Source organism: Spermophilus citellus (genome assembly GCF_964194105.1).
Source record: "Spermophilus citellus genome assembly, contig: SCAFFOLD_196, whole genome shotgun sequence".
Taxonomy (NCBI): Eukaryota; Metazoa; Chordata; class Mammalia; order Rodentia; family Sciuridae; genus Spermophilus; species Spermophilus citellus.
Window position 1 is genome coordinate 16,511 of NW_027673166.1, and position 22,581 is coordinate 39,091.

The window sequence follows — 22,581 nt, forward strand, 5'->3', positions numbered from 1 at the left end:
TGGAGGCTACATGCCAATATATCTCTCCACAGCCTTGACTCTAGAACTTTAATGCATTAAAGACAAAGATCTTATTTTGCAACTTATCCCTTGACCTAATGCCTAAGCTCTAATGTCTGTTTTCTTGTTTGGTATAAGGTACTGTGAAAGGTTTAGAAACAATCTGATGTATACAAGCTGCATACCATTTCGATGGAGGTCCAGAATTAAGTTAAAAAAAAAGAAAATCAGTTGCCAATAAGGCAACTGCTGTTTTTCAGGGAATTTTCTCACAACATGTTACAGAAATATGGTTTCCACTTATAATTGGTGTATGAGTCACTGTACAACTTATTAGATCATGATTGGTCTGGTTTATCTATTCATGAAGGCTTATCTGTGTTTTTTTTTGGGGGGGGACAGTTACCTGATGACTGCTGAACGTCAGAAGGTGAGCTATCCTCATCACAGAGCACCTTGATTCACCTGCTCCTCTAGTGTGGGCTTCTTATTTTGGACATAGTAGTGTTTGAAAAGCAAAAGCAAAAAAATCAGGGTCTTTTGGACTGTAGTTAGCAGAGTAAGCACCTTCATAGTTACAGTTCCTATACCCCATAGAAAATAAAGAAATGTGAGAAATTGTTGCATATACCTGTAATCCCAATGGCTCAGGAAACTGAGGAAGGAGAAATTGTGAGATAAAAACAAGACTCAGCAATGGCAAAGCACTAAGCAACTTAGACCCTTCTACAATAAAATACACAATAGGACTGGGAATGTGGCTCAGTAGTCAAGTACCCCTGAGTTCAATCTCTGGTATCCCTTCACCCCCCCAAAAAAAAAAAAGAAAAGAATGAAGTATCAGATCCAAGAACTTGGAAAAAAATTCTATGTTTTCACAGGTAAAGATGAAAATTACTGTATGTATGTAGCTTATAAATACAAATAAGTAATTTTTAACATCTTGGCACTCAATATTATTCTACCTTTTATACATAAATTTTATATAATAGTTTGAACGAAAGAAAAATGTCAAAGCCCACAGCAATTGAGCAGATCATGTAGAAATCAGAATCAAGCCTGCATGACTCAAGTTCCAAAGAGCTCCACTGGAACACAGACTGCATGCCAACTTTTCAAACTGTCTTAGTTTTTGGATAGAGACATTCCAAAAAAAGCAGGATCTGTTTCTATTTTGTGCATACCTCCAGTGGGAAGGGAATAATATCCACAAGTGTATGATTCTAAAGGTTCTAGAAAAAAAACTTAGAATAAAAATCAGTAATGTTTCATATCTAGAATAGAAAATCAATAATCAACAATACATTTTAAATTTCTTTCCATATGAGAAATATGAAAATGCTACAATGCATTCCACAAGAATAATGATAAAATATTCTATGAAACATTAGAAAAAGAAGACTGCATGTGTGTCTCAATACTGCTAAAAATGGAAAAATTTAAAACCCATAAAAGTGTAGGAGAGCACAGCACATTTAAATAAGATACCAAAGAATGCAATAGAACTCCCTGATAAAATAATTATCTAGATATATCTATAAAAGAACATGAAGATACATGAAACTTGTGTCAATACAAAAGGATTTCTAATAGATTCAATTGGAAAATACATTCAATGCTTATAGTATATATACATTGATAGAAATATAATTGCAAGAAATTACTCTAAATATTTAATGGAGATAAACACAAATATAAGTTATAATAAAAATGACAAATAAAAATAAATGAAAAGCAACTAATTATTTAAATAAATCAATACTAAAAAATGATGTAATTAAACACACCCCCATCTCAAGAATGGTCAGTAATTTAGAGATGAACATTCACTTCGAGCTTTCAACTTTACTGAGAATTAACACCTTTAATGATAAGTGAGAATAATTTCCAATTACTTTTATGAACAATATATTCACTGTTACAAATATAAACTTGATTTTCCTGCTGATTAGTGTGCTCAGTCACACACAGTTCTAAGTTCCATGGGCACATTAGCCTCCTAACTCCTACTTTTCCTCTAGTTCTGTGTTGGCAGTCTCTTTTACCTATGCTAGTGCATAAGTCTTGAGTCTGACTATCTCTTTACATATGCTAGTGCAGCAGTCCTGGATCTGAGTCTAGTGCAGCAAGAAACAGGATTGTATAAGAATAACAAAAAAAACTACATTTTTATCTCATATACATTTTCCAACAGAAGAAACTACTCAAAGGAACACTCAGATGTGTGAAAAGGGAGTTGCATAGTATTTAGTAAAACACACAATGAAACCTGAAAAATAAGATCCTGCTCACCAAGATCCCATACTAGTTACACATTGGTTATATGAGCAATGTACAAAGATCAATTTTAGACAATTTATTATATATCTGTAATCCCATCAATCAGGGAGGCTAAGGCCAGCAGATTACTAGTCAAAGCCAGGTAAGCAACTTCATTTTAATTCCAATTGTGCTTTCTTAAAATCTGATATCTCTACAGGTGTAGTAGCATGCTATTGAAATACCAGCGACATTGGAGGCTCAGGTGGGAAGATTAAAAGTTCAAATTCAAATTCAGCAAGTTAGTGAGGCTCTAAGCAATTTAGTGAAAACTCTTTCAAAACTAAAAGGGCTCAGGCAATGGCTCATTTGTAAAGTGCCAATGGGGTAAGTCACTGTGAAACATTTAATACCTGCAATTTAGTAAAAAATTAACTAATCAATTATCTAGGTATCCTTTAAATTAAGAAATCAGAACTCAGTTCTGATCTGAAAATGATCCACATCTTCTTTAGTTTCATTTTTACTTCCTATATAGAAGTGATAACTTAAATTTGCAAATCTCAGGTGCATGTTATATGTTGTAACTAACCATAGAATTGTGAGCCCCTGAGAGCAGGACATATACCTTTTTTTAGTACATAATTCAGTTCCATGAAACCTAATTATAATAACACAAGGTCAATAAAAAGTGAATGTTAATTTAGGAGTAAAATAATATATTTGAATTGTGTATCTGGCTTCAGGCATTTATATATATTTATATTTCATCTATATTTACATTTTATCTATATTATTATAAATATGTATATATATATGTATATGTATGTATATATATTAAATTAACTGTAATATTTTTTAAAAATTATTTATATGCAGTGCTGGGAATCACTCAGCATCTAACATAGGCACAGCAAGCACACAACCATTGAAGTACAACAATAGTGCCTAAGGTATTTTTTTTTTTTGTACTAGGGATTGAATTCAGGGGCGGTCAACCACTAAGTCACATCCCCAGCAGTATTTTGTATTTTATTTAGAGACAGTTTCTCACTGAGTTGTTTAGCACCTCACTTTTGCTGAGGCTGTCTTTCAACTTGTGATCTTCTTGCCTCACCCTCCAAGCCCTGGGATTAAAGGCATGTACCATTATACCTGACCAGTTATGTTTTTAATCAGATATGAACTGCTCTATTTAGTAGTCAATAAATTATATAAAGTATACCTTGATCTTCTACACAAAAACATCAATTAATACTTTAATGTCTAAAAACAGAAGGGACAATAAATAAATAAATAAATTAGAGGTAACACAAGTAGTGAATAAATTTAAGAAGAAAATACACCATATATGGTGGTGTGTATCTATAATTTTAGTAAGTAGCAATAGTGAGGCCACCCAAATAAGTACAAGACCCTGGTCATGATGGTACATGCCTGTAACTCCAGCAGCTTGGAGGCTAAGGCAGAAAGTTCTCAAGTTTAAAGGCACACTCAGCAAATTTGCAAGCCCTAAGAATCTTACTGAGACCTTGTCTCAGAAGTTATAATAAGAAATATTAACCTGGGCCTGATGGTGCATGCCTGTAATCCCAGTTACTCTAAATATTAAAGAAAGAGGATTCCAGGTTCAAAGGAAGCCTTGGAAATTTAGAAAACTGTATAAATATTATAAGTCCCTATCTCAAAATGAAACATAAAAAGACTTAAGGATGTGGCTTAGTGGTTATGCAACACTGGTTTAAGTGCCTAGAATATTGTTGTTGTTATTGTAGTAGTAATAATAATAATAATAATAATAATAATAATAACAACAACAACAACAACAACAACCAAACTAACAAAAAATGGGCTCAGGATGTGACTTGGTGGTTAAGTGCCCTAGGATTTAATCTCTGGTACAATTTTTTTTTAAAAAAGTACACGACCAATTGGGCAACTTGGCCAGATATGAAATTGCTCAGGGATACAGCACTCCTAGGTTTGATCCTCAGTAAAAATGAACAAGATGAATAAAATAAACTCATATCATAATGGAGATAAAGACATACAACCATGGAGATTCCTTAGAAAAAGTATCTAGTATAGGGATAGAGCCATTAATTTACTACAGTAATTTCCAAAATAGAACTTAAAAGAATAAATTAATTAGTATCTGAGTTAAGTTAGTAGATATAAAGAATTTACAAAAAAAGAGTTTGCTCCTATACGTCTAACAAGAAAGAAAGAAAAAAAAAAGCTGGATTAACTGAAAATGAATGATTTTTTTAACTGAAATGGATTAACTGAAAATGAATGATTTTTTTTTTCCTCAGCCATACAGAGTGTATTATGAGCTGTGATTCCAATGAACTCATTGTACTAACACATTAACTACTAAGAAGAATTAAACTGAAACAATTCACAATTGCCTATAAAGAAGTCATTATAGGCTTTTTAGATGTGATGATGACCTGGTCTGCTTATCATAAAGTTACAAATTTGAGTGCAAACACTGAAAAGTATTTTTGAACTAACTACATTAGGATCATAGAAAAATGGAAAAAAAAATATGAGCTCATTTATTTTTAGTTACAACATAGCTACAAAATTTTTAAATGTTGGGCTGGGGTTGTGGCTCAAGTGGTGGCATTCTCGCCTGGCATGCGTGCGGCCCGGGTTCGATCCTAAGCACCACATACAAACAAAGATGTTGTGTCCACCGAAAACTAAAAAAATAAATATTAAAAAATTATCTCTCTCTCTCTCTTTAAAAAATTTTAAATGTTGTAAAACACCATGAAGAATATTAAACTAACCTAATGATATATCATATATTTAATTTAGTAATTAATACTGAAAATCATAGAGAAACATACCACAAAACGTTTGCTACTACATCAATAGGTACCTACTCTGTGGAAATATATCTTATCTAAATGCAATTTAGTTGCACGTGCAACTTTTCCATAACATAATATTAAAAGATTTAAGATCTAGCTTGATGTGGTGGCACATGCCTGCAATGTCAGCAGCTGGGGGTGATGAGGGAGGAGGATCAAAAGTTCACAGCCAGCCTCAGCAAAAGCAAGGTGCTAAGAAAATTTGTGAGGCCCTGTATCTAAATAAAATACAAAGAAAAAAGCTGGGGATGTGACTTGTGGTGAGCCGTTTCTTCAGACCGGTCGCCATTACAAGATGGCGCCGGCCTCGTTGTGGTCTGTGACAAACAACTCCTTCTTTGGGAGAGTTGGCACTTGGTTCTTTGACACCCTATGAGAAAGCTCCACGTGGCAGCTTCACATTGGGTGTTCGGATACTTTATTAAGGCTGGGAGGGGCTTCCGGGGGAGGAAGAACTCTGCAGAGCCTGAATAAACAGCTGTAAGAAGATTCCCGGTGTTGCGTCTTCCTTGCGGGCAAGGGGGTCGCGACAAGTGGTGCCGAAACCCGGGAGAATCAAAACTTGCAAGTCGTCAGAGGTGGTGCACTGAATAGTCCCGGTGAGTGGGACCCGACAGTCCCGTGGGTGGGACCCGACAGTCCCGGTGAGTGGGACCCGATAGTCCCGGTGGGCAGGACCTGATAGTCCCGGTTAGTGGGACCCGCGACCAAAGCGGAATCAGCTCCTCTACTAAGAAAGAGAGAGCCTCATATTTTATTGCAGCTGCACTGTGTACTTTCACTTTTGTTTTCTGTGTTTCTTTTGTTGCTGTGTCCTGTTTTATTTGGCTACTGTCTGAAAAGATCAGCACTCCAGGCGCTAGACACTCCCTTACTAGTTTTTCACACAAATATGTAACAAGGCCTCTGGCCTTGAGCTGGGCTTCACAGTGCTGAGTACATTTCTAAGATAAGGGAGTTACTAACTGGGCTCCATGGTAACAGCTGGCAGGAGGAGGAACTGGAAAGGGAGATAGAGGAACTGGAGGGTCAAATGAAAAAGTCAAGATTTAAAGCATCTACGGCCCCGATCCCTGTTGCGCTCCCTCCTTATAACCCCGATTGGAACGAGGACAACCCCAGAAGGCAGGGGGGGTATTCAGTGGCAGCCTAAGATATCCCAAACTTTTCCAGTAATTGAAAACCTGGATGCCGATGGACAGCCGGCCAGAGTGTATGTTTCTTTAGCCTTTAAGGACATTAAACAACTAAAGGAGGCAATTACTAATTACAGACCCCATGCCCCCTTTACATTGACTCTCTTCGAGTTTTTCTCTGCCAATCAGCTGACACCTAGTGACTGGCAACAACTTTGCAGGGCTGTATTGTCCGGAGGGATTTTTTTTGTTGTTGTTGTTGTTGTTGTTGTGGACAAGTAAAAATCAAGAGAGGTGTCGTGAACTAGCCTGAGTCAATCAGGACGCCGGCTTCCCACAGTGTAACCTTGAAATTTTAACAGGCTCAGGACAATATGCTATCATAAATCAGCAAATTAATTATGGTCCTGGGGTCTATGCTCAGATAGCTACAGCAGCGAGCGTAATTCCAAGTTTGATGCTCAGGGACGCCCACTGCAGCCGGAAAACGGGAACAGGGGCCCACCCCGGGCCCCAGAAGCCAGAATGTACAGGGCGGTCCAGAGACAGAACAAGCTGCTACCGCAGTAAGATCTTGGCCAGGCGGGGAAAAATGCAAACAAAATCAAACAAAATACAATCGGCTAGGAAACCTTGGGGAACTTTTGCCTCCAAAATGAGCAGCGGACTCCATGTTGCTTGCATCACCATGGTAACCATGGGGTGCCTAGCCAGAAGAGCAACTTCCTGGTCCCACCTCCCACACTTTTGGGGGCTACCGATTGGTTCTTCCACAGTCACTCAGACAGGACTTCTAGTCCCGCCTTCCAGCCACTGACCTGTTTTGCTGTGTTTCAGATTTCTACCGGAGCTACTCAGAGCCTATATTTTTGAAACATGCCTGCCTATCAATGCTAACAAAAGATATCTTTTTCAGACAAAATTTAATTCCACAGCTTTCTATGTTACAGTCCTAAATTTAAGCTAGTTCCAAGTTAAATAACCTGACTTTTCTCTGTAGTTGTGTTACTAAATAATGTTCTATTGATGAGAGATATCAAATATGCTTCTTTATATTTTACTTTTAATTTTGGAAGTTATGAGGATACATTTGCTTGCCACAGGAACAAACCGGCAAAGTTCCTGTGATGACCAAAAAATCCTTATTTTCATTGCTAACTATAAAAATAAAAATATATACTCAAGGATCTTATTTCAGTACATCAAGTGACGTCACATAGAAGAGTGCACTCCTAGTTAAAAATAAATTAACATGGATCCAAATATTTTAAGACCACGTGGTTACATAAAGTTAATACAATTATAAGTTAAGTTCTTATTCTTAATATATATTTTTTAGATATTTAAATAACCTATATTTGTTAATCTATAAATTAATTAGCACATGCCTAATTGATTAATTAATATATATTTGCCTAATTGTTTTTCTTCAACAGAAAACCCATAATTTATGTTTTATATTTACATTTATCAGATACTCTGCCTTTTCAGTTACAGATATTTGAGATAAATGTGTTTACTGTAAATTTGCTTTTAAGTGAAAATGCAATCACGTAGTTTCTCCTTCTCAAAGTTACTGTTTAAACTCATAAGATGATAAATTATTATAATTATTTCTACAAAATATCTAAGGGTTTTAACTATATTTTCATTGATATTTCTTATCAAAGTATAATAATTTGTTTATAGATCCTAAGGTTTTCAGAAATTGTTCCAAAGTGTATTTTTTTTAAAGAACAAGATGTTCCAACAAAGACAAAGCACACATGGATCCTAAGAAGAAGAAAGAAATCATCTTTGGGTAAAATAAGGTCTTTATATTCATTTCCCTAAGTAAAAAAGATTTTTATATTGTTATCTAACCAGATGATATAAAAGGTTAAAACGAAAAAAAAAAAAAAAAAAAAACAAACAACAAAAAACCAAGGGGAGATTTTCATATACTAAACTGACTATAATTAATTTAAGGGTATTTCAGTTTATTTTCCTCATTTAACTATACTAATGTGAGCTAAAATTTTGTCCATATTTTGACATGACAAACACCTATTAAAATGTGAGTTTATTTCTTTAAAGAAAGATCCTTATTGCCTAATAATTCTTACTGTTTCAGATAAAGATTAATTTTAGTAAATAAATTCGCATTGTTGATTAAACATTAAGTATATTGAACTACTAACTTAAACCCCTGTATGACCTTTTGAGAGGAGACCCCTCACCCACCTCCCTGTGAAAACCTACTCCAAAAGCCTTGAAGGCACTCAGGTTAATGGAAACAGCCTTACAAGAGATACAGGTTACCCAGATAGATTATTCTATACCCCTATCATTTATAATCCTGCCTTCAAAATTAACTCCTACTGGAGTGTTTTGGCAAACAGGTCCCATCTATTGGGTCCATTTACCCGCTTCTAACTCTCGGGTGATAACTCCCTTTTATAAACTAGTGATAAATCTGATCTGGAAAGCCAAATATTTGGGTGATGCATTGTTTGGAAAAACTTTTGACATTCTCATTCAACCTTATACCCAGGATATAATTTTAAAATTACAACAAGAACATGATTTTTGGTGTCTTTTTCTTTGTAATTTCAAAGGTCAAATTGATACTTACTTTCCCCGACATAAACTTCTAGAAGGCCTTAAGAGATGTCCTATCATTTTTCCTAAAATTATTAAAAGAGAGCCTATTTCGGGAGCTCAAACTGTTTATACAGACGGAGCAAAAAGGGGGGTTTGCTGTTGTTTTTGATGGATCTCAAGTAATTTGACACCCTGTTCCTAAACTGTCTGCCCAAAGATCAGAAGTTGAGGCTCTAATTATGGCCCTTAAACTATACAATTCCATCCCACTTAATGTGTATACTGATAGTCTCTATGTTGCTAAGTTAGCCTCAGTTATTAAAACAGCCCCTTATATTGGCAAGCAATCCACTATCATGGAACAATTACAAACGGTTCAGCTCCTTGTTTGGGCTAGACGAGATCCTTTATTCATTGGACATATCCGAGGACACTCGGAACTTCCTGGGCCTCTGGCGGAAGGTAATGCTAAAGCAGATGCTGCCACTCATAATATGGGCCTAGTATACACTATAACCAAGTATGATGAGGCCTCACAACTCCATGCTAAATTCCATCTAAATTCACAATCTTTACGCTTCCGCACAGGATGCTCGCGTGATCAAGCTTTACAAATTGTCTCCCTGTGCCCAGTATGTGCTCCATTTCTTCATTTCCCCAGTTTGGGTGTTAATCCTAGAGGCTTACACCCCAATGATATCTGACAAACTGATGTTACCCACTTCCCTAGTTTTGGTAAGCTGTCTTTTGTACATGTTTCTATTGATACATACTTTGGCTATATCTTTGTTACATTACACACTGGAGAAAAGGCCAAAGATGTTATTGGACATCTCTTAAAAGCTTTCTCTTGCATGGGCAGTCCACGTTGTCTCAAAACAGACAATGGACCCACATATATAAGCCAAACAATTCAACGGTTCTGCACCCAATGGGAGATTGAACACAAAACAGGTATTCCTTATAACCCCCAGGGACAAGCTATTGTGGAACGAGCCCATCAACATTTAACAATTTATCTACAAAAAATAAAGGAGGGAAAAATATATAGATGCTACCAGGGACCTAAGGCCTATTATTGTGCCTCCTGGGGATGTGAAACCTCTAGTAATGGGTATTGACTTAAGAATTCACCTAGGAATGACTATGCCCATTTCTGGCAAACAAATATTACTATTCAGTTTACTTCCAATGGAAGACAACAACCAGATTGGACTTAAGGATATCTCTGGGGGCTGAATATTTACACCCCCAGACAGTACAATCCTGGCCTGCTTTTTCGGCTCAAATTGACCACAGAACAGCCTACTGGAAGTCTAATAGAACCTAATCAGGTGCTCGGAGACCAAAAGGCCTCATCTAGACCCAAACAGCCCATAGCCCCAACATTAAAACCTTCCCCCAGTGGTCAAACAATAACTATGGGCTATCAAACCTTTGATTATACCCCTGAGCCCATACACCCTAGAACTAAAGATCGTCTTCTTAATTTGGTCCAAGGAGCTTTTTTCGCTCTCAAGGCCACTAATCCTAACAGGACCCAAGATTGCTGGCTATACTTGACCTCCAGGCCGCCCTATTATGAGGGGGTAGCAATACTGTCTAATTTATCCTCTAATACCACTACAGATCCTAAATGTTATTCTCTGCCCAGCTGTAAGTTAACTATCACGGAGGTCATGAGACAAGGGGTTTGCTTGGGAAAGGTACCACTTTCACACCAACATCTCTACAACATCACCCGACCAATAAATCAATCTCAATCTGATTATTTGTAGGGTCCCAAAGGGTCCTATTTTGCTTGCAATACTGGGTTAACTCCCTGTGTTTCCATGGCAGTCTTAAATACAACTACTGATTTCTGTGTGTTGGTACAACTATGGCCGAGGATATCTTATCATGGGTCAGACTACGTCCTGGGACGCCTTGAGGGACATACTCGGCTCCCCAGAGAACCCATAACTATGACTATTGCCCTCCTATTGGGCATAAGTGAAATAACAACTGAAATAGGAACCAAGACAACCGCCTATGTACAGGGAGGTCAATTATTAAATCTACAAATGGCTATAAATGAGGATTTAACAGCCATAGCCAAGTCTATTACTGCTTTGGAAAAGTCCCTCACTTCCCTCTCAGAAGTTGTGTTACAATATAGGAGGGGACTAGATTTATTATTCCCAAGGGAAGGAGGACTATATGTAGCCTTAAAGGACCAGTGTTGTTTTTATGCAGATCACACTGAGGTAATCCGTGAAACTATGAAAAAGGTCACGGAAAAATTGGCTAAAAGACAAAAGGAGTTTAAAGCACAACAAGGATGGTTTGAACAATGGTTTAAAAATACCCCATGGCTGACTCCTTTGATGTCCACTGTAATGGGACCGCTTTTCGGTCTCCTTCTTGTAGCTGCTGTAGGCCCCTGCCTTGTCAAGAGAATGACACAATTTATTAAAGACCAAATTAACATTCTGACTTCTAAGCCAATACAGGTCCATTATCAACGCCTACAAACCAAAGATGATCTTACTAAAGTTTGTCTCCGACCAATTCGAAGATGATTTTTCTACAATGATTCCTGCTTCATGCCTTTCTCCTTTTGCCCCCTTTTCTTCCTTATTTTTATTATTCCTCTCCTCTGACTCTATGCCCTGTTGAACCGGAACCAATTAAAGACCTAATAATGACTGGCTGAATAGATACCACTAAACGCCTTGGCAACAACGAGCTGATCTTGTAGTACCCAGAGACGGGCAACTTTCACGCTTGCACTGCAACCTAAGACAGGGGAATGGGGCCTCCCCAAAGACGGATAAGCACTGTAAGGGCAGTGAACGACCTAAGACAGGGGCTACTTGATTCCCTTTGACGTGCCACAAACAAAAAAAAGGAAACTGCTGGCACGGACTCCCCCCGGCCCCCAGGGCTTGGATCCAGCCCTGATTTCTTGTTGTGCACGTCAAAAAGGCCAGCTCACAAGGCCTTGAGGCAGCTCACCAGGCCTTGAAGGACTTGTGGTGTCTGTTTTCATATTATTCAGCCTATAACGGTCATGTGGGAACGTCTTGACCTGCTTGGGTCCGATAAGGTTCCTGGTTGAAGGCTTAGTATGAGTTAACAAGAACTTTCTGTCTCCCCCCGCCCTTGCTCCCACCTACTGGTAACTTTCCATTCTATCTGCAAGAAATATATAAGTATGTGCTGACCCATACTATGCAGCCACTTCTGCACAGTGGGATAGGACCTCTACTCTCGCCTGTGTTGTTTTTAGAAAACAAAAGGGGGAACTGTGGTGAGCCGTTTCTTCAGACCGGTCGCCATTACAAGATGGCGCCGGCCTCGTTGTGGTCTGTGACAAACAACTCCTTCTTTGGGAGAGTTGGCACTTGGTTCTTTGACACCCTATGAGAAAGCTCCACGTGGCAGCTTCACATTGGGTGTTCGGATACTTTATTAAGGCTGGGAGGGGCTTCCGGGGGAGGAAGAACTCTGCAGAGCCTGAATAAACAGCTGTAAGAAGATTCCCGGTGTTGCGTCTTCCTTGCGGGCAAGGGGGTCACGACAGTGACTGAGTGTTTAAGTGCTCCCAAGTTCAATCTCCAGTTCCTCCCAGAAAAAAAAATAAATAAAATGCAAAATAGGGCTGGGGATGTGACACAGTGGTCGAGTCCCCCTGAGTAAGAATATCAATTTTAACCTTAAAAGCTGTTGAGGTAACATGAATTATTATTTTTTATACTGAAAATTCTCTATATTTTTTTTTAGATTTTACCTCTCATTGTGCATTGTATAAAGAAAATGGCAACTAAAAGTATAATTTCAATTTCTTTCAACACTACTAAAAAACAAGTACATATAAACTTGCGTGATACTGGCTCCACCTAAAAGCCTAGTTACTGGTGTAGAAGACGATCTCTTATGTAGGAACCAAGCACAGTGTGTGAGTGTGTGTGTGTGTGTGTGTGTGTGTGTGTGTGTGTGTGTGTCTATTTTAATGTATTTTGCTTCTTGAGCCTTGAAACTCAGGTTTAGAGCACAGATTTTTTTTTTTTCAAATCTAAAAGCACTCCATCAGTTTACTTGTAAGAACAGTTATATTGTTGGTGGCTACATTTTACAAGAAAAAAAAAGTGTCACATTTCCATGATCCTTCTGAGAATTGAGTAACATAAAATGCAGTCCCTTAGTGAATACTCAACCAGGGGCTGTGTGTAACTAAATATTAGGGTACTTGTCTAACATGCATGAGGCCCTAGTTTCAATTCTTGGGACCATAAAAAAAAATCATAAGAAAACATACAAAAAAGATCAGATTTTTCACATGGTCTCTATCACAGTCCCAAACCCTTTGTTGACTTTCACTTCTTTTTTATTTCCTCTTTACTCAATTTCTCACATTTGCATTGGTGTTTATTTTAAAAATATCCTCATGAAACAAATTTTTACCTTATGGCAATTATGATGATGACAAAACCAAACTAAGAATGAAAAAAAAAACCACAGAAATTCCCAAGGTTCCTTACTTGATGAAGTCACAAGTAAAAGAATTCTGTAATTCTAGTGGCTAGGGATAATGTGATAGGAGGATTGCAAGTTCAACCCAGCCTCATCAATAATAAGGGGCCAAGCAACTCAGATAGACTCTGTCCCTAAATAAATTACAAAATAGAGCTGTAGTTAAGTTGTCAAGTGCCCCTGAGTTCAATCTCCAGGACTCTTAATAAAGTCAAAGGTTTTGATGTAAAACTAAGAAGGCACAAATATCCAAAAGCTAGAAAAGTAGATAGAACTCTATTCTTGTCCAAATCACATTCACTCAATATAAAAGATGACAGAAAAAAAGCAGTAAACAAAATGCTTACGTTTCCAAGTGACAAAGTGTTGAACCAACCTAGATGCCATTCTATAGAGAAATAGATAAAGACTTTCACACACACACACACACACACACACACACACACACAGAGAGAGAGAGAGAGAGAGAGAGAGAGAGACACTGGAATATTACTGAGCATGAAAAGAGAATAAAATTATGGCATTTGCAGATAAATGGATGGAGTTGGAGAATATCATGGTAAGTAAAGCAAATCAATCCCTCTCCCCCCAAAAAGACAAATTAACTCTCTGATAAGTGGATGCTAACTCATAACTTGGAGAAGTATGGGACCAGTGGAGGAATTTTGGATTGGTCCAAGGGGACAGAGAGAAAGGGAGTGGCAATGAGGAAAGGAAAGATGGCGAAATGAGACCAACATCATTTACCCTTTTATAATTTCATGAATGGTGTGACCCTACTTTGTGTACAACCAGAGAAGTAAAACTGTGAGCTCTATGTGTGTACAATGAATTAAAGAATATTCTACTGTCCTGAATAATTGATTAGAATAAAAATAAATTTAATAAATTGCAGAAGTTTCAAATGAATATGAAAAAAAAATTGAAAAGGTATAAGTGAATCTCCAAAATGTAAAATAAGAGGGATCAAGAAATTAATAAAAGTAGTAAATCTCCTTATGTGAATATCAGGTTCTTAGTTTAACAAAATAAAATGTTTCCTCATTACTTTCATAAAGTTACAATTATAAGAATCACTAAGGCAGAAGTTTCCAGAAGTAACTGAAATGAAAGAAAACATCTTAGTGTCTAGAATAAATGGTATAGTTTCTTAGGGAACAAAACCTAGTTCACATCACAAGGAAGCTTGTAGTAAGAAAAGAATCACAACTACACATACATATATATTAAAACTTAAAAGCTGCCTGATCAAGCTATTGCTAAAACTCAGAAAAGACAGTGAAGCTTCAATCTTGTTTTTTAGCAGCTTTGGTCAATGTTTTGATAAATATTAATGCTGATCACATGATGATCATGATGAAAATTTGATCACATTGAAGACCTAATTTGAAATAATCTCTGATTTTCTACTGCTTCTAAAAAATAAAGGAATTAGACACTTATTGGAATAAAATAACCAGAAATTATTCTCTTACATTTATGGATGACTTAAATACAAGATTTTCAATGTGAGTGACTGTGAATGGACTCATATAAAAGTCATGGAAGAAAGGGCTATCTTACCTCTAAAAGCTATAAGAGAATATTTTTATTCTTTATTTTATTTTATGTTTTTGTGCATTTTCTCACATCTAATGGCTTCTGGCATTCCTTTGTTTGTGACCATAAATGCTTCCCTTCTGTGTTTATGGGGCCTCCAAAACAAAAAATATAAATAAGCCCTTCTCATAGGGAAGATGTTTCTAACGTAGCAAGTAATACCCTCTAACCCCACAGGGTCTGACAATAATGTTATAGGATATGAAAAACTCTACAATATGCTTGTTCTTCCAAACATTGTTTGCAAAGATTGACAAAAGTCAGTACATTGCACAGAATGAGTGAAGTGGGTCTCTGCTCTGCAGTCCAGAACAGGTGGTAAAAGAGTCCACAAAGTGAGTTTAGGACAGGGCTTTACATGACATAGCTGACAAAATCCTAAAAACAAGAGAAAACATAAATTCAGAGAGAACCATACCCACATAATCTCATTTGACAGAATCAAATTTATAAGAAGAACAGAGGACAGAGGCATATCTAAAGGAATTTAAATATATTTTACTTTTCTAAATTGCTATTAATGTCTCCCACAATTATAGTGTTCTGGATCTCCTCAGTTACTACTTTATCATTACCTTCTACCTACAATGCATGAGGCACACTGAATTTACCCTTATATTCATGTATTTATCACTTATTTTTTTCTTTAGAAATGCATATGAATATATTTTCCCACCTTTTCCAGATTCTACCCTGAAAATTTTTGTGATATCACTTCCCTGAAATGCATTTTTGTTATTTCATGTCAGTATATCTAAGTATTCCATATCATGTGGTGGAAAAGATGAGAGAATTTCAAGGCCCTTTTTATTTGTCTATTTATAAAGCATAATTAAAGATCAACCACAGTACTTCCAGAGAACTTAAGTCTCATTCACTTTTCTCATTCATAGTGCTTTATTTTTCTAAGTAGGTAGCAGAAATTTTATTTTGAAGAAGAGTAAATGATTTAAAGCCATTCAGGGTACTTTAGAGGATCCCAAAAAACTAGGGTTGTGGTTCTTAAACAACCTTACCACTGGGAAATCTGGATTACACTCCAGGCTGGACACTGATACTATGCTTCCATGGGAAACGGTTTCTTGACTATGAATATTGTGCTTTCCCTTCCCCCTATAGTTTTGGAAATGTGTGGATTGTCTGAAGTTTTTAGAACCATTATTTTCAACTCATTTAGCATGGGCCCATTTGATAATAGGAAACATCCATATTCTGAAAAAAAAAAAGAAGACCCTTCACTATGCCCTAAAAAAGTGATAAAATAAAAAAAAAAATAACAGTCATCCATTAGATTGTTTTTAAAAATACTAAGAATAAGTTTAGTTAGTAATACATTACTGTACTAGGAAAAGTGATATAAATGCAATTTTAATTTTTAAAGTTGTTACTGATTACTACAAAGATCGTATAATAAGCGGGGTACATGGGCTGGAGTTTTGTCTCAGTGGCAGAGTACTTAGCTAGTATGTGCAGGGCACTGAGTTTGATTCTAAGCACTACATATAAATAAATAAAGGCCAATCAACAACTAGAAAATATTTTTTAAAAGCTTTGTACAGTTCTGCATGCCTTTAATCCTTGTGAATGCTGAGGAAGGAAGATTTTGAGTTCAAAGCCAGCATCAGCACAGGAAATGTGTAAGCAAGTCAGTGATACCCTGTCTCTAAAAAATATACAAAATAGTGCTCGGGGTGTGGCTCAGTGATCAGGTGCCCGTAAATTCAATCCCAGGCACCATATTTAAAAGGGGGGTTTATAGTGTCGATATAATAATACATGCCTCTAATACTGTCTATTTTTGAGGATAAAGCATAAGGATTGAAATTTTAAGGCCAGTTCCGGCAACTTACTAACATCCTGTCTCAACATTAAATTAAAAAATGCCTGGGGATAAAATTCAGTGAAATGGCACACTTGATTTTAATCTCAATCACAAAAAAGATGTTATTTCTTCTCAAAAAGTTACACAAAATATGTTAAAAAATTCATAAACTGGGTAACATTAAAATAAAAATTTTACTCATAAATAATACATTATAAGGTACCAAGAGAAGAGACAATAGAACTAGAATTCACATATATAAGTAAGCATTTTTAATAAAAAAGAAAATGAAAGACACACAAAGAGAAAAGCAGATAAGGGACTTAAATAACTAATAAGAGAAATGTTCAAAAATTTTAAAAAATTACAAATTAGAGAAAAAGAAAAAAAGCATCAGATACAAAAACTACTTAGTAATTATGAGAACATGAAACAAATTCTCATGAACTAAAGGTGGAGATGTAAATAACTGTTATTCATTTCTGCAAACTGTTTACCTTTTTAATATACATGATGCTCCTCAATAAGTATCATAGTGAGCCAGCCATGTTAGTATATAGTTACATGATAGCATAAGGCTACTGCTATATTATTATATACTTGGATAAATAGAATGTATATTCAAGAAGAAAGAAATACTGAAGTCTGAGAAAAATTGGATTTTAGACCCAAGAAATATTTTGTTTCATTACATCCTATTTAACTAACTGAACAAAATATCACAGAAATATTATATAAAATTGATATCTGTGTAACACATCACATGTATAGAGGCTTTCAAGGAAATTATGTAAAACTTATTACAAAATAGAAATTTTCAGAAACCCATAAAATACTTAATTAGAAATACCATGTGTATAAATAAACCTCATAATTGTAAAACCAACCACTTTTTTCTAAATTTAAGGTATAATTTTTCCATAAAAATTTTAGCATGATGTAGTTTTCATAAGAGAAAAACCCATTTTTTAAAATTTATATGGAAAGTAAAATATGTAAAATACTCTCACACATTTAATTTAGAAGAACAACTACAATAGTGATTGTTATGTGACATAAAATATATGCATATTATAAACTATATTGTAATAATACAGACAAAAATTATAATGTGAACAAATCTGTATCCATACTTATGTCCACTTTTAATATTGTTAAGAGCAACAGAAAGGTCTACCTAAATTCAATCATGTGAAAAATAACATTAGACATGAAGGCATAAAACTGATACATCTAAAGTTAGAATTTTTTACTGGTGGCACAATTCAGTGGTAAAGAATGTGGGAATAATGTGCAGGGTACTGGGTTACAACCTTAGCAACACAAAAAATGGCAGATGTTAAGGGGGAAGTAAAAATAAAGCAGATTCTGCTACCTTTCCTATCCTCTACTATCCCCCCTCCCCTCCCCTCCCAGAATACAACAGTCACTAATATGGCAGTATGTAAAAATGTGATGTGTAACCGATGTGATTCTGCAATCTGTATTTGGGGTAAAAATGGGAGTTCATAACCCACTTGATTCTAATGTATGAAATATGATTTGTCAAGAGCTTTGTAATGTTGTGAACATCCAATAAAAAAAAATTAAAAAAAGAAAAAAAAGAATTACACCTGAATGAAAGATTTTAAAGAAAAAAAATAAATAAAGCAGAATATTAAAATTATGGATCATCCCTCTACGTACATACACACTTAGTAAAAAGCTACTCATGTTATAAGTTTCTCTTTTTAAAGTAAAATATTAGTAGATAGATTAGATACATTGGAAATTTTATAAAATATATACCTTCAGTCAGCAGGAAAAGCTGGAATACACTGAGCATGAGCTCTGTCCAGAGCAAAGTACCTCATCAGGGAACAAATCCCCAATTGCCAGAATTACCCTTAGTAAAGAGAAATGTGGAAGAAGTGATACACATGTATCTCAGGCACAGATAATATGGTGATTTTCTAGGTATCATGAATGTATTTCCAACTTTCCCATGAGCTGGGGTCAATGCAGAAAAATAGCCAAATATCAAAGGTGTCCATTTATTTCAAGACATTTATCGCTTTGGCTGGCAGTATTGTATTGTGGGTGTAAATAGTGTAAAATATAGTAAATTGCCAATACTTTAAGTGAGATTTTAACACTTCCAGAGCCTTGCCCCAACACAGCTAACCACAGTAATAACTCAACAACTACAAGTTGCTACTAAAATAAATGTGTTTGTGCACTGAGGTTTTAAACTTTAAAATATTTTGTTCAAGGTACTATTTTCTGAAGTTCCAAGCTTTAGATGCAAAGGTGACTAAGCATGTACAAATATTCACAACTTGAAAACAAATTAATTTACATGTGTTTCTAGTACTATTATGGACTATATTTTCCAACAATAATTCACAAAAGGGGTTAAAAAATCCCTGTTTATTCCCAAGAAATCTTGGTATTTTTTGTTTTATTTTTTAAATACATGACAGTGGGATGCATCACAATTTTTATTACACATATAGAACAATTTTTCATATCTCTGTTTGTATATAAAGTATTTCACATCAATTCCTGTCTTCAAACATGTACTTTAGATAATAATGTCTATCTCATTTCACCATCCTTGCTAATCTTTATACAATATTCCTAAACTGGCTACTTCACATAAACTTGCCTCAGGGATTTAATGCATTAATCAAATAGATTTTATGCATCCTATGTAGTGCTGTTGGAATGGCTATTATAAAAATCTAAAATTGTCATATGTGGTTGCATATGCCTGATATTCGAGAAACTATGGAAAATGATGCAGGAGAATTGTTAGTTCAAAGACAGCCTCATTAACATAACAAGGCTCCAATCAACTTAGTGAGAGCCTGTCTCAAAATATAACATAAAAAGGAATGTGGATGTATCTGAGTGGTATGCACTCATTGGTTCACTATTCAGCACCAAACCAAAAAAAAAAAAAAAAAAACAAGCAAATATCTCATAATTAATAGGGATTCCAGAGTACATAAATATGTAAAAATTTTGGTAAAAATATAATTTTTTAAACTGAGAAAGAGAGAGTGAGAGAGAGAGAGATAATTTTTTTATTATTTATTTATTTATTTAGTTAGTTTTTTCAGTGGACACAACACCTTTATTTTATTTTTATGTGGTGCTGAGGACCGAACCCAGCACCCCGTGCATGCCAGGTGAGCATGCTACTGCTTGAGCCATATCCCCAGCCCCAACAATATAAATTTAATAAAGATATTTATAAAAGTGTTAAGGTTCTTTAAAAGCCCAAAATAAAAGTTTCACATAATCCATTAGTAATAATTTGAGGTAGCAGTGTAAGGTTGTACATGACTATACTCCCAGTGGCTTAGAAGGATGAGAGGTAGAAAGCTAGGGGTTTATTCTTAAGTTAAAGACAAGCCTCAAGAACTTGGCAAGGTCCTAAGAAACTCAGTAAAACCCCATCTCAAAAATAAATTAATTAATAAAAGTGTTGGAGACTGGGTTTGTAGCACACTGGTAAAGTTACCATAGGTTAATTTCCAGTATCCAAATAAATAAAAGATGTAAATAATAATTCTTATAGATGCAGAAGAGAGACTTCAACTCCAGCAGTTTTACTCAATCCAGAGAACTGTGTTCTGTATGGTACATTGAGGATATTTTCTTCTAACAATGTTTTCTACTTTAAAATATATCCTCCTAAAATGAGTCATTTTTAATAGGTAATAATGATTAATTTTAGTTTTCCATTTATTCGAAGTTTAATGAGTTCTAGTGATACAACTTACACATGGAATGTCATCGAGAGATTTTAAAAATTACTTATTTGTATACATATTATAAAAGAAGACATGAGTTTTAACTTGATATTTTATAAACTTTTATTTTATTTTATTTTCATGTGGTGCAGGTAATAGCCTAAACAGTTGCACGTTTTAAGGAAAGACACCTTTTAGTTCTGTCTCTGCAGGCCTATAATATTATTGTCTAGAGAAATATGACAAAAATCTCCCTGTAAAACACAGAACTGTGGCTATCCCAGTGTAACAGGTAAGCTGTATCTTAATTTTACTTCTTCTTTGGTGGATAACAGCAATCCTGGGAGAGCTGGTCTCCAAACTTTTTTCTGGACATATTTGGAAAGGCATCTCAATTGGAATCATATTCAAACAAAATTGCTGTTACTCTGATCATAAGATCAAATAAGTACAGTCCAATTAAACAATTTACAATGCCTCAACTTTGGGGTTAAAATCTATTTAAAACAGGTGTTAAAAATGCACCAGGGGCTGGTGTGTTGGTGTAGGAATATCAAATGTAAAAACTGCCACTAATGAGAGTTTTAATTATGAATAATTTTAAGTTGACTTTTTAACTTTCATAATAGGTTTGGCACTATACAAAAACTTTAAAACATGGAAAAGTTTTGAACAATCCTAAAACAAAAGGTTCTGATTTTTCTGGATTTTGTTCTAGCAAGGGTTACAGAAACACTACAAATTTTGTTTCATTGATTTTTTTTGCATTCATTTCCTAACTTCACTTTTGTGGCATTCTGCTCATAGTTTTAACATTTTCCCTCCCTTTTTCTTGATTTAGGTAAATTTTTCTCCTGATTTTTTGGTATGTTCTATCCTGAGTTAGCAAGTCAATTTTATCCATGTTTTAGAAAAACAAATTGCTATAAATTGTTCTGGTCATGGTTTTAATAGAAGTACCTATCACTTAGGCATAATAAAAAAAAATGATAGGAGAAAATTTAGTAAAGTCAAAAGGTAAGATCCAATAGTTTGCCAGTTTTTGTTTCAACCAGATGTTTATGATTTGATTGTTTCTCTTTTAAATTTCTTCTTCTGGTTACTCTGATGGCCTTTTCTATGATATTTAATACTCAGCTTCATTTAAAAGCACTAGTTTATGTGAAAAGTGGATACTAAGGGAAATAAATATCTGGAACAAATTCATAGTACTCAATATGTTTCTCATGATTATATAGAGTTTCCTCCCACCATTCTGGGATTGCAATTCATAGAGCTTTAAATGACTTCCATTCCTCACTATATTTCACTATCAGCACATGCAGAAATAATTTCTCAACAAATTTATATTAAATAAGTAGCAATTTAGAGAAAACCAGATATAATTTACACCTGTGAAATTAAAACAATATATGTGGAATTTTGCCAAAGAATACTTGGCATATTCAAAGAATAAAATGAAGAAGTTTACCAGAATTGTTGCTTTCCTTTATGTGATAGGGCACAGTTTATTGTCATGTTGTTTAAAAAGATATTAACATTTTCCTTATGAAAAAATAGTTGTTATTCATTAACATAAATTTTTCTTGATTTTTTTTTAAATTTTTACCCACTTATCTTGCACACTGAGAAGGTATTTGCTGGGGTCAGTGAGATATTGATCAATCAATTGTATTTTCAACCAAAGTTGTGAAATGCATCTCTGACACATTTGCTTGTTTTCATTTTAAAAAAAGATTGTTATAATATTCAATAAGTTGTAGCTAAAATCATGAAATACCACATAACATACTGTTCAGATTATATAAATGCTCTTATTGTTTCTTCATCCTTTTCACAAATATTTATCAGGCACTTACTATATGCTAATTAGAAATAAGTTCATTATAATTATTTCAGATATTTTTTAAAAACCTGCAAGACCTCATTTGAAAAGAGCAATATAGATTTCAGAAGTAACGACTGTTTCTCTAGTGAATAATGTGTATAGAAATCTGCTAAGGTCTTGGGGTATGCAAATATATTTGCGATGCATCAGAGAGTAC